Source organism: Haemorhous mexicanus, chromosome 5 (assembly GCF_027477595.1).
Source record: "Haemorhous mexicanus isolate bHaeMex1 chromosome 5, bHaeMex1.pri, whole genome shotgun sequence".
Classification (NCBI taxonomy): domain Eukaryota; kingdom Metazoa; phylum Chordata; class Aves; order Passeriformes; family Fringillidae; genus Haemorhous; species Haemorhous mexicanus.
In genome coordinates this window covers 30,741,543-30,757,302 of record NC_082345.1, presented here as the reverse complement: position 1 = coordinate 30,757,302, position 15,760 = coordinate 30,741,543, and the positions used below count along the sequence as shown (strand labels likewise).

At 35.8% G+C, this 15,760-nt stretch overlaps 1 long non-coding RNA gene across 1 annotated transcript in view; it reads left to right on the top strand.

Annotated features, from left to right (window-relative positions):
* The window catches only part of LOC132327498 (uncharacterized), a 71,535-nt gene extending 56,342 nt beyond the window's left edge, over positions 1 to 15,193 (top strand). Inside the window, exons 5-7 of the long non-coding RNA XR_009486537.1 lie at positions 8,115 to 8,212; positions 11,336 to 11,495; positions 11,588 to 15,193. This is a non-coding gene — a long non-coding RNA (uncharacterized LOC132327498). The remainder of the gene's footprint in view (positions 1 to 8,114; positions 8,213 to 11,335; positions 11,496 to 11,587) is intronic.
* The last annotated feature ends 567 nt before the right edge of the window (positions 15,194 to 15,760 follow it).

Here is a 15,760-nt window from a genome sequence, read left to right as displayed (position 1 = left end):
AATTCTCTCTTCATCTCCACCTTAAATGCCTTTGGGTTTTTATTTGTCAGTCCACATTATTGGAATTCTTGTCATACAGGGTTGACTTGGAAGGAGAGATGAGACACTGTGCTGTCTTGGTTTCTGCTCTGTGGATGAATTGAGTGACTATTTCTATTCATCCCCTCTGTTTGGATATTTCCAGTGGATTCCAGGAATTTTTTGGTTCCGAAATCAGGGCAATGTTTCTGGTCTTTCAAGCAATTAATATGTCAGTTTTGGCTCTGTGGGCTGCCTCTTTGACTTTTTAAGGTATTTCTCAAAACAAGGAGACTGCTCTTGATGCTTTGGGGAATTTTTTATAGAGTCCAAGTCAAAAAGTATCTTCTGCTTTTATGGATAATTTTTGATATTTTTCATATCTATTCTAATTTCCAGCATTGAATTTTTGAAATCTGATGCATTCTGAAGTATTTGTTTTGTTCTATGTTTGCTAAAACATCTCACAGTACACTTACAAAAAATAACTTAGACCTCAGTTACTCGCCTGAAGTTTTTTTAAGTGAGTTTTAGTATAAATCTGTTTCACAATTAAATGTTCTCTATTTTTCAAGTTCATTGTACAACATTAAGCAATTAACATTCCCCTCAAAAAAGGGAAGCACATATTACATATCCTTTCTCTTTCACGTTGCATCTCAAAGTATCCATTGATATGAGGGGTCCCTGTTTAAAAATGCCTTTAAGACCCTGCCAGAAGTGAAGTCCTCTAGTCTCTTCCAGATTCTTTGTCCCCCCTTCTGCAGACTCCTTTTCTCTTATAGTCCAGTTGCTATTTTACATTCACTCTGTTTCTGTGCTATCACTGTTTCTCACCTCATCTTTTACCCTGATCCTCTTTCATGTCTGTCCCTTTCTCCTTGTGCATGGCACACAGTTTGGGTAATTTTGATTTTTCTAGTTGATCATATTTTTCTTCTACCTAAAGATCTTAAGGCTGACCATGAGTTTTAGTTTGGTTTTCATTAATCTGCAATTGCTCTGTCTTTCTAATACTGAGTAATGCCATGCACCTGAAAAAAAATGTCTTTTACCTTTGAAAGGCAAAACCTAGATGTGTGTTATTCTACTAGGCTACTCTAGACATCTGGGAGTGCTATCACTAAGAGTTAATTTTTTTTCTAAGTGTCTTGTGTCAGCATGGATTTCAAAAAGTCTTGCAAACTCCTATTTGATCAACTATTTCTATGCTATCACAGAATCACATTCACTTTATATGTGAACTTTTCCATGTGCTTTTCTTTTCTAGATGTTCTTATGCCTCTTCTGCTGAGATTCAGCTTCAACCTTCATTTATTCATTCATTAATTTACTTAATGTCTATATTTAAAGCCACCATATGTATGTCAAAAGGGCAAGTGTAATAACTGTATGATATCTGCAAACTTCCATCAAATCGAGGCTGAACACTAAAAATTTCTTTTTGACATCACTGGTCTTTGTTAATTCTACTTTAAAATTAAATTTCCTAAATTTTTCTCTATTGTTCAACACAGATGAAATTGTTCCTCTTGTATTTCTTTACACTAATTAGAAACAATCTACAGTTAGTCTTTAATTACTTTCAACTATCTAAAACTACACAAGATAGTAAGAGAAGGAAAAGCAGAGCAGGTCAGTACCACCTTCTCTGCCACATTAGAGATAGTCTGTTTTTGTGTAGTTGTCCATGTCTGGGCAGAAATATGCTCAGAAAGGAAGACTCAAGCTATGTGAATAAATTCCTTTCTTAGATAACTTCATTAGCTCCTTTGTCAATGCCATTAGAGATGTCTTCTTTCCAACCTCACATAGCTTGGTTCTCACTACCTCTCCTCAATAGCCCCTTGTTTATTATTGTGTTTCCCCCATCTACATTCCTCATCGTTGATGACAACGATGCAACCCTTTCTTCTGGCAGATATTGTATATGTGTTTGTGTGAGTGTGCACTTGTGTGAGCTGATGAAGTCCATACTTTGGGCCAGTTCCTCTTTCAGACAGAACTGGCATGAAATGAGTAAAGCCTCAACATAAGTTAGTAAGTTTTCTCATGTTAGAATGTCTATTATTGAACTGTTTCAGGTTTCAATCGTCAGCTGTGCCAACCGAGAAGCAGAACAAACATTATGAGTATTTGCATTTAGTTTGATTTTTCCTAAGTGTGTATGTATGCACTGACTGATGCTTGCACAGCAGTTATGAACCAACCTGTGTGTGGCATTTTTATGTTGCCATAAACACAGAGCATTTAATTTGAGTGAGTATCTATTGCGAGAGACGTGATTTTTGAATAATGGCTTTTCCAAGCCTATAGGTTCTCAGAAGGAAAATTGCAAGACCAGATAAAAATATTCCTAACTGCATTTAAAGTAGTGCAAAGGGCTGTCTGAAAGTTGTAGTTGCATAGTATAGGAAATGTGATTCTATCTGTATTTGGCATACTCGCGTGTATGCATGTACAAATGCATAGCCCATCAAAATGGCTGTGAAGATCACACAGAAAATTCATCAAAACTCTCACGATCTCTCTCTTTTTTTTCTTGACAATTCCACTCTGGCTGACCATTTTTGGGGCATGTGGAGCATATTCCAGCAATTGCCAGTGTCTTTTTCTGAGCCTAAAAAGTGCTTTTTCCCTTAGACGAAAATTATCTGTATGCTTATTAGTCCCCAGAGTAGTATTAGACAGTGTTTAAATCAGAGACTATTTTTATGTTAATTTTCTCTCTGGGTATGAGAATGGAAATTTTACTTTTGGAAAGAAGGAAGAAAACTCGGACAAATTCCCAGCGCAACAAAATACTTCTTTCCAAGCACATGAGCTCTCAGATGTGTAAATCAAATCTTGGTATTATTTTACCCAGCCTTTTTTTGGTTAGATTGTGTAACTTTTAAATCTTTTCACTTTGATTGTCCTGTTCCTTTTGTACCTATACAATTTGACTCTGCCCTTCAACAATGCTAGTGTGCTCTAAAATGTTATTCACAATAATAACTCTTTCCCTATTTTTTCATTATAGTATGAACTTTGATTCCTTACTTGTTCCATGTGTTTCTCCATAAGGTCTCTTTCTCCTCTTTAGACACTGTAAGTCCATGCATGTGTGAAGGAGAGATAAAAGAAAGATTTTAGGCAAGTGACTATGTTTCTCTTTCATTTCCACTTCAGCTATAAGGCCTCTGAGGGAAGAAAGTAGAGAATTTGTTGGGTTGTGGTCTGTGCTGGAAGGAGCTGGGGACTCCAGTTACTATTTTGATACAAGTAAAAGAAAAAAAAGCCCCATTCTTTTAAATAGCATGACATAAAAGGGAGGCATAAATATGAATGGTACCATTTTAACTCTTGGTCTTGTTTGTCAAAGGCAAACATGCTGTAACTGATCAAATACTAAAATGTTACAAGGCTGCAGTGGACAGCTACAAAATAATGAAAACACCGTACTTCTTAACTCAATGAAGACCCTTCAGGGCAACAGGTGCATCCATTCTAGCTTGTATAGTACAAAGTAAAATGACTTCTTGATGGTCCTGACCATTCACCATGGCTCTATTTGTAATATATTATGTATTTATAGATGTATACATATTTATATGTGTATATAATGTAATTGAAAGATTAATTTCACTTGGCAAGTAAGGAAATTCAGCAAAAATAAGTGCATATTACTGCTTTCTAGCTTTTGTGTGGCTGGAGATGGGTCAGTGCTGTGTCAGGACAGAAAGCCAAAAAGAGTCCTCCAAAACTCTTTTAAGGAAATAATTGAATACATACATTCATGATAGATGTTAAAGAAAGTCTGCCCTTAAAAAGAGCTTTTCTTACCACAACTACTAGGTTTAAATTATTTCAGAGTTTAATTTTTGGAGTAGAACCCACAGAGAACCAACTTCACTCAGAGTGAAATCTGAGGCCTAAAAAAAAGACATTAATCTACTAGGAACACAAAATTTGAAAAAGAAATCTACAGTGCCTGTATTGCATTATACAAATTCTAGTTTGCTTGATGATATGAAAAACAACATGAGAAGAACCTTGTCTGCATGTCCATTATACTTTGTAGGACAGCCAAACACTTTACTCACCTATATGTTCTGGGTTCCAATAATACCAAGTTCTAATACCAAGGAAAGAATGTACAAAAGTTGACATTCAGTTTTATTAAATATTTATTTATAGTGAGTATAACTTGGAGAGGATCAACAATATGCTGAATAAAGAAGCTGTCTGACAGTTGATTTAAATTTACTCCAGAAAAGGTGGTGAAGGGCTTAAAGTTCAATATGCAATGCCCAAATCATTAAGAACTGTGTATCAGAGAATCCTTTTAAAACAACTGCTGATTGGAAATATATCTTCACCTCTCTTCTTAGAAACACAGGAGAATTCAAATGATAGTGACTGTTGTTTATCAAATGTTTAGATTTTCATTAATATCACCAACCAATGCTGAATTGCTGGCTGAAATGCTGAGAGGAAAAATCAGTTATAAATTCCTCCTTTACCTATGTATATTTCTTGAGGTCCCTTCATTATAACTTTAATAACAAAAAAGGATTTTCTCTTTCTTCCCACTAAACCTACACAAAATGTTATCTCTGCTGCAGTACATTTGGTATTTTAATTGCATTTCATTGTTCTCAAACCTAATTTGTTGCATGTTAAGTCTAATTATATTAGAGCTGGGAGCTGAATCAGTGCTCACATGAGAGAATTTGGCAAAATATACTATTATGCATAGTAAATCCAAAAGTGTTGGTATTTTTTTTCCCTATGTCTTGAAGAAGGTCTGATTTATTTTAAGAATGAGTTACCATTCAAGAAATAAATCTTATATCTAGTGAGCATATTGCAGCCTGTTTTGAAAGTGCTTTATTTCTTTTGTATAGCAAAAAACTACAGGTTCAAATTACACACATCTTAGAGTGGCTTTTAAGAGAAAGCAAATGTTTGCTAAGTATTAACTGACAAAGACTCATAGAGTCATTAAGTTGGAAAAGACCTTTAAGACCATCAGACTTTGGGATCTCTTCTGAAGGGTACAAAACAGGTTTAGCTGGCCCAGTATGATGTAAGATGCTGGAATGTTTCCCATGTCTTCATTGAGAAACTTTTTATATTTAGCGTAACAAAAAAGGCAAAACCAAAAGCACACAAACAAACAAATGAACAAGCTCACCAGCCTTTTCCAGTAGCTAGGCCATTCAGAAAGAATACCTGTTGGAGTATTTGGAAGTAGTAAAACTGGTAGCCAGCACCTAACATTGCTTTCTGGAGTTAATCTTAGTAATTATATTCATTTCTAACTCTCAAGCATTTCTTCCTTATCTGTAAAATAGTTACCTAATTCTATTGCATCAGCTATGAATGTGAGGAGCATGGCCCGATGCAGGTTGAAGTGATGCTGGTGCTCATCTAAAACTAGGATTGCTTCTGGGGCATGCTCTGAAGCCAGCTTTTTGTTGTTCTAGTTTTTCTGGGTTTTTTTGTTTGACTGGGCTTTTTCCTCTTAAGAGGGATACAGCTTAGGCATGTCAGCTGGTCAGAACAAAACTGAAGAATACAGGGGTGATATCTAAACTTGGTAAAACAAATATGAGAATGCAGCCCTCCCTCAAGTCCTGTGAGGACTCTGCTTGTTGGTCAGGACAGTCAAATGGCATTTTCCTTTGTTATCAGCTGTTTGGGGAGGAGGACCTTTGTATCAGAAATGAAGGGCGGGATTCATTCAAGTGAAAGACGTTACAGGGAATACCTGTCTTGTAGCTCTCATGGTTATGTGCTTGCAACAGAAAAAAAATATTGTGTGAATTCACGTTTTTTCAATTGGCTAAAATCACATGCTGGATGGGTTTCAGTGATCTAGTGTTCACAAGACAAAGGCACCTACAGTTCTTTCATTGTTAGAACACAGAATTGCAAGGTCTTCATTTTGAAATTGAATATATATAAATGCCACAGTCTCCTGGTCACACACAGAAAACAGAAAGCAAGACATCCTGCTAGTGGGATCTTGTTACACCAATTGGTGTTCTACTGGGATCACAACACTTTAGTCTTAAAGGCTGGAAAGGAAAGTATGATTCCTGCACCTAACCAAGCACTTGTTGTAAAACTGTGAAAACACTGTTTAAAATGAAATCCTGATTAGAAGTAACTCAACATTTTTCATCTTTCTGAGCAAACTGTTTTGATGGTTAATCAAACCTATTGTTACAGCTCAAGTTAGCAATATTTTGAATTCTGTGTAATTTTACCATCAGCATGGCTAATAGTCATATGGGAGGCAAACAGTACCATAAAAATTATTATAAAAAGGTGGAGAGTGCTGTCACCTCTGTGTAAGGGTTAAATAGGATCAGCTTCTCACATGTTTTTTGTGTTAGAGTGAGAAGGATGTCATATGGAGCATTTTAAAGATCTACCCCTTCCATGTGCGATCCAATGAATTAAAGTCACTTGTCTTACGTGTGCTGCCCTCGAGGAGGCAGGGGAAAAAAGGAATAGCAACAAAGGTAGTGAGTGTCTTGTAAACATGGAATGACATGACATCATGTTAATTTGTTGCAAATGGCATCAAAATATGTTGATGGGGGAATATTTTTTGAAAATTGAGTTCGGACATTAAAAGTTTGTGTCTTGAACAAATATTTTTTCATGATGGATAAGAATTTTTTTTGGCAAAAAGATTGATAGGGTACATGAGTTCGACTTTGAGCTTATGTCAGGAGGACAACAGAAGTTAATTTCTCTGTCACTCCTTCTGTTGGGAAAAACAGTTTGTTTCTAACTTCCTTTCAGAGGCATAAAGTTCTGGAGGATTGAATATATATATGCAACTCTTCTGCTGCAATTTCATGTTACCCTCTGATGTACAGGGCTTAAAGGGAGGGAACACGACCAGATGGAAATGGCTTTCTTATCCAAGGGGAAACAGGTTCAGTCAGCTTGCAGGAGGGGTCATAAACCCCTCAAAATATTTCTTAAATGATACAGTAGAGGAAGTCACCGAGCCGTATTTTAATGGCCATTAATTGCCTCTGCTGTGCATTCAGGGTCAGGATACATGGAATACACATGCTTGTATTATGAATGGAAGGAAAAATATCTTCTGAGCAAAAGAAAATCTAATGTTAATTAAAATTTTCCAGGGGTTGGGTTGGATAATTCTTCTTTTGTATTCTTAAATCTCTTTTGATTTTAATTGCATGACAAAAAATTGACTGTAAGTGTAATGTTAGCAAATGTTCATATTTGATTACAAGCATCTGTGAATGTTAAGTCAAAGAATTGAATTACTTTAATTGGGGTGGGTTTGTTTTCTGTTTCTTCATGAGGTTTTTGTATACTGTGGTTTTTTTCCCCCCAGCACAGCCACACTGGTAATAAAGCTTGTACTGTCAGTATGCTGAAGGTCATTCCTGTAATCTATTCAGTAAGATCTGCTACCCTTTAGGTGGAAAAAAAAAATCAACTGAGCATACCTAAAAATGTCTAGAAAATCCTATTACACTTACCGAATTTCAGTTATGTATTTCAGATTCACATAGAATCCAATGAGTGCTCAGAACAAATATGAACATTTGTAGCAAGTTTCCAATGTTATGCACAGGGTTTCCCTCCCTCCCCCTTTCTGTGCTGTCTTAGACAAACAAGGAAATTCTTCTCAGATATGGCAAAGGATAAAATGAAATGAGTAACATTAAAACGTACCTAATACTGTGTGATATGTTTTAAAACTGGAAACAAAGGTAGGATATGTCTTATCTGTCTGTCGTGACTCCCTGTGCATCTGTCTGTCTCTCTAGAGCAAGTCAATAAAAATGATTAGAGCTGGCACCTCACAATCATACACCCTTAAAGCATGAAGCAATAATACTGTGAAGGAAATTTTTTTTCTGACCTTTTCAAATTACATCCAACTGTCTAGGGAATTTCTCAGTGACTAGAGGTAATAAAGTTCAATCCGTTTTGCCGGTCGGCTTCAAATTTAGCTCCTCAGAAGCCCTAACTTATCTATTCTTTTTATCTTGGCCTTGGCATCTATTCAGTACAGTAATCCATGCATCTAATCTTTTTTTTCTCTCCCCTCTCAGGTTTAGCTGGTGGATCATATTGTGAAAACTGCAGCCATGAAAGGCCCTCCATTTACTGCACCCTTCAAAACGAAATGTTAGCATGGGAGGCTAAGCTGGTATGTTGCCTTTGAGAGGCTCTTGTTGAATTTAATTAGCTTTTAGATTTCATCTCCATCTCACATCTCAGCTTTCACCATTGTGTGTGATTTAGGCTTCACTGACTTCCATTATTTAAAACTTTTCCAACTTAGCTGTGCCACTTTAGAATAATGAGGGAAAAGTAAAGTTTAAAGTCCATTGTCTTAAATTGATTTCTAATTAGTTTTTATGACATGAGCTTAGAAACAATAGAGACACAGCCTCTCAGTAAGTTAGGATTCAAGTGACAAAGACAAGCAACCATTTCCTCATGTCTTGTTTCTCATTGTACTCCATGAAGTAAAACTAGAAACAGGTAAAGTATGTTTTTAGCAAAATATTTCTTAAATTATTTTAAAATGCATAAAAAAACTGGGCTTTACTGCTGTCTCTTCTCTGAAATATTGAATCAGTGTTTAGATATATATTTGATCTGCTAATGAATGATCTGCAGACTATTCAAAATGCATGTGTATCTAAAAGCACCTGTAAAACATTTACTTTTAATCATGCAAGTAATACCCTGGAAGACATATGTCTTCCATGTTAGCTATCTTAATAGAGTTGCAAGGAAAAGGAGCAGCTACAAAATGGTTTGGTAAGGATAGGAGATTTGGTTTTTTTCTTTTTTTTTTTTTTTTCTGAATTCTTCCTCACTTTGATTCTCTCTTCTGAAGTGAAGGGAAACATGGTCAGATGGGTAAAGTACAAAATTGGGAGTTTCTAGATCTTGCCCCAGTATGTAAATGGGCCTCTACTAGGGCTGTAATGTTTAAGTCACTCAGTCACTTTGTACCATAACCCTGGCTATTGTGAAAAACTCTCAGGGAGTGCTCAGCAGAGGATGAGCACAGGGTGGAATCTGACTATTTCACTGTGTTTAATTGATTCAGCTAAAATTAAATAGGTTCATTTTTAATCAATATATATTGTGCTCCATTGATACTAGCCATGTTGAAAGTGGGATAATCAGTAATCTTTTCATGCCTGAAAGAATGGCATTCTCAACAAAATTACTGAGGACATCTTTAATTCTGAAATTAATTTAGGAAAAACAGTACCCCACGTTGGTAAGGCTTCTCATATTCACAGGTATTTTTTTTAGTCTCCTTACTGTCACTTCCTGAAAAGAAATGTTGCTAAATTGACAGATCCAGTTATATTTTTAATCAAGCAGGAATAAACACTTCAAAGTTCTTTTATTAGTTTAGTGCAAAAGATAACATACCTAAATTTGCAATATGCTAGATCATGTCCTTGTTTCAGACATAATATGGAGGGATATATTAGAGTGTACATGAACATTCAGCTTGGTGTTAAAATAAAGTTAAATAAATGTTTGTGGGGATGTGTTTATTTACTTTCACATCTTGGAAGCTCCACTGATACAGAGTTATTTTTTAGTAGAACCAACTGTTTTTCAGTCTACATGAATTAGGCTTCTCCTGATACTCTAGCATTCAGGTTGATCTCTACGTGTGGAGACAAGCAACCCAAAAGGGTCCATAGTTTACCAAGTATCAGAGGTCTGAGAAATACCTCTTGGAAGAAGCAAGTTTTAGCTTCTCAAAGCAATGTCACTGTTGTTTTATATATTTATATATATATATATATATATATATATATATATATATATATATATATATATATATATATATATATATATATATATATATATAAAATAGTAGGTTTTGAAAAATATACAATAAATATCCCCTGTAATAGTTCAGGCAGAAATAGATAGGAATGGGATAATTTTGAATGCAAGTGGGATATTAAAGTGTTGGCAATGTGAATTTTCTTTCAGTGAAAAAATTTTTATTTCCAAAAACCTTTCTAATTTACAAACCTGAATACTGAGTAGCAGCACTTCTGCTGACAGGTTTTTCTACCATACTGATGGTTTTCAGCTCAAAAGTATTGAAAATTATTTTTAAGGAGAAAATATTTTTCTTATTTATTTATTTGAATTTTATTCAGCACAGTATATAGTACATAGAAGGATCTATGTTGTGATATCCAAATGCTTACATTTCATTTCTTGGAGTGTCTGTGTAGACAACCATGAAGCTAAAGGTGTTGTTTTCCATTTTGAATGTAGCTGTGTCTTACTTTATGTTTTACTTACCTGGTCAAAGCCAGGCATTATGGATTACTGAAGGCCTCAACACCTCAGAACGATATTCTAGCTTTTATTGTTACTGGGGAATATTGAAATCTTCTTTGCAAACTAATTTGTTCCTTAAAGTAGTTTATTGAAAACAAACAAGCAAACCACAAGTGTCTTTCAAATCAAACATACAACATTATGTCTTGTAGGGGGAAGCAACAGATGTCCTGATGTTTTCTTGGTTTAATGTCTTTATAGCTTTCCTTTCTATTCTGTCTTTCCTGATTTTCATTAATAGGGAGTACAGTAATAGTATGCTAGGGATAGGTATATGAAAAATGGTGTTTCAGCTTTGCTTTTTCCTCAGTTAGAAAATACCTAGTTTAACAAATCTTTTTGAGAAGAAAATACTGTAGATTGTGTTAAAGTAACTCCTGTCCATGCAACAGTAGTGTTAAAATAGGAGCTTGCCTTGTGCATATCAAAGGGATTGTGTGAATGTTATTAATACACTGTTGTTCAGTGCTATTTATATTTTCATCATTAGTCCATAAAGTCTTAATAATTAACTCCCTAATTTCCCAGAAAAAGCATGGTAATTTGTTGAACTGGTTGAAGGAAGGAAAAAAAAAATTCTGACCAATCTGGTATTGTAAGTTAATAGTATAGAACAAAGCATAGTCATAATTAGTCGAGAAAAGGACTTTCCCTGTTCATTCCAGTTCATAATAAAAAGTGCCTCACCAAAGTGACTTAGAAAATAATACATTCAGACTGAGCAGAATTACTGCCTAGCAGATTCTATTTATCTGTAGCTTAAAAAGCAGCTGCGTTTTTGTAAAAAGCAATGAATGTGGCAGTCCTACTTAAAGGTAGAAGAAAAAGAACACCCCTTGTTTTGTAATAAGGGGATTTTCAATTTAAAAGAGAGAGAGAGCCTGTTGTGTGAAGTATGGTTATTACATTCACTGTATTCTATCTCACCCACCAGGAGGCTAATAACGAGGGAGTCAGTGAAGGAGACCAATGCCACAAGGGTTATCTCACAGCCCCAGATGCTGGATAAGTTGAAGGAGGCAGAATCGCTTTTGGATGACATTCAGGAAGGCCTTGAATGATTATCTGGTAGAGAAAAGACTATTCTTTTCAAGGTAAACAGTCCATTTCATCTGTCTGCTGTTGGTGTTAGTGTAAAATATGTTTATATAAATACCTCTAAAGTTCATTTTCTATCATTTTTCAGGTTTTTTTCCCTAGATGCTGCAATGATCTATTAGGAATCCTTTTTGAGACAAAGGATCCACTCCACCTCCAACCTAAGGAAATGCTTTGAAAGAATTGACAAGCTCACTTTTAATCACAAGAGAGAAATTACCCACATAGAGTCAGCAGAAAATGAAAAAGTAGAGCTCGTGCTGCGAATAATTCCAGCAAGTGCCAAGGGGCTAGTTGAGAAATGGCTTCATGAGGTGAATATCTTTAGCTCTTACTTAGGGTTTGGTTACTGTATGATCATTTTCTCTTTTAGGAGCAATGAATATTATAAGTGTGTACTAAATAACTCTCTGAATATTTGTCAAGATGTTGACAGATTTCAGCCTTATTGTTGTTATTTATTGCAACTAATTTAGCATCTGCAAACATGCAGAAATTAATTCTAATAAAAAGCTCTCTTGAATCAGGCTGTCAGAAGTCGGTCTGTGTCTGAAACCATATGTGTGAATATATGTTTGAGTCTACATGTATGTGTTTTTGTGCTTTCATGGTGTAATGTCTGTAGTTTGGGAGGATAATATGTAAAAAATCATCAAAGAAATGTGAGATTTTAAATGCTTCCCTCCACCCTGCAGAAAGTGTGTCCCATTGTGTTGGAGGGGTTTAATATCCAATCATTTTAACAAAAGGGAAGAGAAATTATGTCACTGATAACATCCTAACCTTTCCCCTTTGGGCCTCTAATCTAAATTCATTGGTTTCAGTACGAAATTAGTTTGGTGACCTTTTTTGTTTGCTTTCTTTAACCTTCCTCTCCCAGTGGATGGGAATGGGACCTTCCGTTCTTTTTTCGTTCTGGGCATTTTTCTTCCATGTGCTTACCTTTCTCCTGGGGCAGGACCAGCCCCAGGAATTCCACTTCCCCTTTGTTCACTGTTGTGGGTACTGGTCTCCTCCTCAGGGGCTTGTCCCTGGGTGCTCCCTAGGCAAGGGGAAGTGACAGGGACCAGCACCCAGCTCCAGCAGGAGAAGTGAGGGGAGGCTATTTGTGTAGCCAGATGATTGGGCAGTGAAGCCTGGAGCAGGTGGGAAGGTTAAAGGTGCATGGCCCTATTCCTATGGTGTTCCTACTGGCTGGGCGAGCAAAGCCAGGCCGCCTAAGCCCACTTGTGAATCCCCTTTTCCTACACAGTGAAGCAGCAACGTGCCAGCCTTGGATGGAGGCCCTTTAGGGAGTGACTGCCCACGGTTTAAAATGATCCATCTGCATCATTATTCAGGATAGGGAATGGAGAAGAGAAGGGGATGATTTAGGCAAGCCCAAACACTTCCCACCCTGCTCTCTGTGTCAAGCCACTAGTTTGGTTTTGGACTAGTTTGCAGACAAAACTGTCTTCCATTAAAAAGAAAAAGAAAAAAAAGAGGGACAGTGGAAAAGTGGCCATCCTGAGGAGAAACCCAGATTCTCAAGCCTATGATATAATTTTTAGTTTTTGCTTTCTTCCACATATGAAACAGGGTTGAGGGAGGTGAGCAGCTGTGTTTATTTTAATACATCTATTTTAACCCTCACCTAAAAACAAATGGGAAGGTTTGGGAGTGCATTAATCTGGATCAGATTAGTGTCTCTTTCTCCCTCAAAAGTGCAACCTGAGATTAATGAATATAAACTAGAGTTTCATATGCAGTCTTTAAGTCATTTGCATGTTTTATGCATGATAATTGAATTTATTTATGCACTTCCTTTCATTTAATGATTTCTCACTCTTTTCTATGCTATCAACATTATATTATGCAAGAAGTTGGATTTGGTAGGCAAGAAAGGATAGCAGTACATAAATCAAACCCGAGTTAATTTTGAGTTCTAGTGTCAACACTAGATCAGAATTATTATTGGTCCCATGCCAGTGGGTTTAAATGGCTGGGAAGATGTAAAATACTTTTGGTAAAGCACAGATTTTAGCTTGAGACATTTCTGATGTAGCCTAGTTTGCTTGCAAGTGCACAAGGAAAATTATTTTCAAATGGCAGTTAAATTATTGTATTGACTTTTCAATGACCCTAGAGACTTGTGTTTCTACTTGGCCAATTAGTAGTAATAAGAAGATGAATAGTAATTACACTAATAAATAACTGTGTTCAGACCAGGACCTCAGTATTATAGTCTGGGTTAGAAAATAAGGATATTTTATAATTTGTCTCATTTGGTCTTTCATCAGGAGAAATATGGACTTTGGAGCTATATAGTAAATTTGTCATAGCCAAGAAGGTAAAAGTCCTAGGGATGAGAGGGTCATATTTGACAGGAGCTCTGTGACAGTAGCTGTTTCGGTGTCATAAGTAGGGAATCTTGTTCTGCTTCTGCAATTAAGCTCAGATGTCTTAAAGATGTCATAGTGTTGGAGTGCGTTTCTTTTATAATGCATGCCAGGAAGTTACTGAGGAAAATTAGGAAAAAGATGCTGGTAGTGGTGCTTTCATAGCGTTCATCTATACCAGTTTCTTTTGTGTCTCTTGTCTTTCCTTATGTCTTGAAAGATGTATGTGGAAGTGATATTTTTCTGTGGCGTCCTGTCTTTTATCAGTGAATTAAATGGTTGTGTCTTGTGACTGTTTCTTGATTCTCGTAGGTAGGAATGTGTTTAAAGGCTAAAGCTTTGTTAATTTGTGATGTAACCATTTCAGTGTCTTTCTTGTCATTGAAATGTAGTTTAAAATGTTCAGTAATGTAGCATGAAATCATTGGTTAGTTTTGGAATGGTGATGAAATCATGTGAAGAAAATAAGTATTGCATCTGATCAAGATAAATTCACTCTAGTGTTTTATGGCTTTTTATTCCTATGTGATAGTAATAAAGTCTCATGTAGGGATGGAAGCCATGAAATACATTGTGAAAAATCATCAACTCAGATGGGGCCATCAGGATAGCATGCTGTAGTTGTAGAGTTATGGAGAATGATTGGAAGATGGTTTAGCGTGTCATCACTTTGACTTCCATGTTTTTGCATTTTGTTTCTTCATCCTTCACCCATGTAGTTTGATGAGAGGAAATCAGTTTGTAACGAGATGATCCATCGTTACATCGGTGTTCAGTACTTAAATTGTTCATACATCTTTCATTTTCTGCCAAAGATAACACTGTATATGAAACACTTAGCTAAGAATTTAATATAGCTAATAAACACATGCCAAAATGAATACAAAGAAATGCCAACGAATTTCTAAATGCTTGGAAATAAGGAAGGAAACAAAGCAAGGTCTACCCTGTTAGCAACTGGTCCAGAGTCTTTTTTTCCATGTTTAAGAGCAAATCTGAGATGATGTAACCAGGGATTTAAAAAGAATTTTTTCTCTGCTTGCATGTCTTTCTGAAAGTGCTTGTACTTTTCCTCTCTGGAACTGGGATGAAGGCTGACAGTGTTGGGCTCAGAAAACAATTTCTGACAAATACCTTACAGTGCTTCTATTCCACATATTGCCTTATACTGCTCCGTCTCCTTTGTTTTTGTATACCAATTTCCTTTGAGAATGTTTTGGGGAATGTTATTTATTCTGATGCAACTATTTCCAAGTTTTCTGTTGAAATATTTCTCTGAAGCATATGTTAATAAAACATTATTGATTTTTTTGGTACTTTGACTCCTTTATTATTTCTCTTAGGTATGATTTTTTTTTTCTCTCTGCTAAAAATACTGACTTTATTGTAGCTAAGGTCATCTTCTGGTGAACAGCCCCAGCAATAATTAGGCAGAATGTATATTTCCATTTTATTATAAATTTTATTTTCTTCTTTAAATCAAACAGCATGTGGAGAAATTAACCATTATTAAATTCTCTGATGTTGTGTGGCAATTTTTTCAGTCTTACTTGGGCTTAGAAAGGGTGGACACAGGTTTTCTTCAATTGCGCCATGTGAAAGAAAAGTGTAAAAACCTATAAACCACATTATCTTCAGACTCCTATTAAAAGAAAAACTATTTTCCTTCTCATGTGTTAACAAAACCTTTCCCGATAGTATCCAGGGTGTACAGCCAAGAGAATTAACTGTGTTTATTTTTCAACTTTTTATTTGGCTAAGTTAAAAATTGTCTTCATCTTTTCAATACCTACTTTGGTTGTAACTTTTCAGAGACCTGAGACAAAGTCCTTTAAACATGGGCCCCTGTACTTTTTCTCCATTTCTACCAATTTAATGATGAA